The sequence below is a fragment of the Jaculus jaculus genome, chromosome 2, assembly GCF_020740685.1.
Source record: "Jaculus jaculus isolate mJacJac1 chromosome 2, mJacJac1.mat.Y.cur, whole genome shotgun sequence".
Taxonomy (NCBI): Eukaryota; Metazoa; Chordata; class Mammalia; order Rodentia; family Dipodidae; genus Jaculus; species Jaculus jaculus.
In genome coordinates, this window is record NC_059103.1 from 164,313,611 (window position 1) to 164,315,978 (window position 2,368).

A 2,368-nucleotide genomic window follows, 5' to 3' on the forward strand; every position below is an offset into this window, starting at 1 on the left:
TGAAACTAAGGAAAATTGGTGAAACAAGCAAGGGTGCTGTTTTCCTGATGAGCCAGATACCAGCACAAGGGGGAAGGAGACCAACACAGAGAAAAACCAACTCCTACCAAATCAGAGAGCCAGAGCCTCAGAGGCCCCCAACACCTCATCACTGAAGCAGACCAAAATATGAACCCAACATAGCTCAGGGAAATTTTGCAGAAGAGGGGGCGGAAAGAATGTCAGAGCCACGTATTTGGTCATGATATGCAGACACATTTATCGTACCAATAACTGTGGGCTAACTCCACAATGCACGACCCATATACATGAACAAGGAGGGGCCATTGGGGAGGGGGTAGGTCATGGATGAGCCTAATAATGGTACCAAACTGCCTGTATTTGCTGAATAGAAAACTAATAAAAAATAAAATAAAATAAAAGGTTGAATGATTTGTTCAAGGTCTACGTTCGAAACTAAGCTATGCTTGAGTTTGGATTTTAAGTGAGATCTTAATCAAAACTCATGGTTTCTAATATCTATGGTATTCTGTCTTCATGTCATGTGTTTTCAGTGTTCCCACAAGTCCATTTGAAGTCACTTTGATCATCTGAGATATCACAAGGAAATCATCAGCTTATTGTTGGTTTCTTCTTTTATTCTTTTATTTGATTTGATTGGTTTTTCAAGGTAGGGTCTCATGCTAGCCCAGGCTTTCCTGGAATTCACTATGTAGTCTCAGGCTGGCCTCGAACTCACGGTGATCCTCCTACCTCTGCCTCTCAAGTGCTGGGATTAAAGGCATGCGCCACCTCCCCCAGCTTTGCTGGCTTCTTCTAACTGATGGAGACTCATCTAGGACAGGAATTATCTATACCTAGCTCTTGGTTCATACAGGTATTATGTCAGTAAAGGCTACAGGGCATATAAACTGCACCATTGTATATGAGACTTAATTTTGAATGGTAATAGTGGAGATGTGGGTCTGGAGAAGAGTATGGAATTAAAAAAAAATATGCCAAGTAGCTTAATGGGGAAAATAGTCTTTTCAATAAATGGGGCTATAAAAATTTGTAGGCAAACCCAAAAACAAAAATTCTCAACCTCTATCATGTCATATAAAAGTTAATTTGAGAACAATCGCAACTATGTTAGTTACTTATTCATCACTATGACAAAAACTGAAGAGGAGGAAGTAAAGATTTATTTTGGCTTTTAGTCTCAAGGAGGCTGGTTCATTGTTGTGTGACACCAGGCGCTGGAGCAGGACATCATTATGGTAGGACTGTGTGGTAGAGGACACTGTTCCCATCCTGGTAGTAAGGAAGTATGGGCGATATCGTGGCTCCCCAATTGCCTCCTCTTTCTCTTTTTCACCATTTGGGTGCCTAGCCCTTGTGGTGCAGCCAACATTAGTCCTCTGAAAGACCCTCACAGACACACCCAGAGGTGTATGCATCAATCTTTTAGATGGCTCTAAATGCAGTCAATTGACAATGAATATTAACCATCACAACAGACCTACCTAAACAGAAAAGCTGCAAACATTAAACTTCTACAAGGAAATCTAGGCCTAAAGACCACTTGTGACTAATTTTAGGCCAATATTGCCTAGATGCTGACAAAGGAAATAAAAAGCACAAAGTTAGGAAAAAAAGAAAATAAAATTGGGTCTAATAAAAATTAAGCATTTGTATACACCAAAAGATATCTTTAAGAGGGCTGGAGAGATAGATCAGCAGTCAAAGTCACTTGCTTGCAAAGCTTGATGGCCCAGGTTCAATTCACCAATGCCCACGGAAATCTAGGAGGATGCTCAAAGTGGCACATGCATCTGGAGTGCATTTGCTGTGATAGGAAGCCCTGGAAGGCCCATACTCTCCCTCTCTCCCTCTCTTTGTTTGTAAATAAAAATGCTTTTCAAAAAAGGCATTGTGGGGGCTGCAGAGATGGCTTAGCGGTTGAGCGCTTGCCTGTGAAGCCTAAGGACCCTGGTTCAAGGCTTGGTTCCCCAGCCCCAGGTCCCACGTTAGCCAGATGCACAAGGGGGCGCATGCGTCTGGAGTTCATTTGCAGAGGCTGGAAGCCCTGGTGCGCCCATTCTCTCTCTCTCCCTCTATCTGTCTTTCTCTCTGTGTCTGTCGCTCTCAAATAAATAAATAAAAAATTTTTAAAAAAAGAGCATATAAAAAAGGCATTGTGGTAGTTTAAATGTATGTCCCACATAGCCTGAGGTATGTTTTTAATTTTTTAAATTTTTTTCAGGCTTCTTTCTTTCTTTCTTTTTACTTTTTTTGAATTTGGAATATAGTAATAGTTTATTTCCATGAAAATAATACAATTAAAAAGTTGTCAGCTGTCATAAGAGACAGTAGATCCCCAATTATC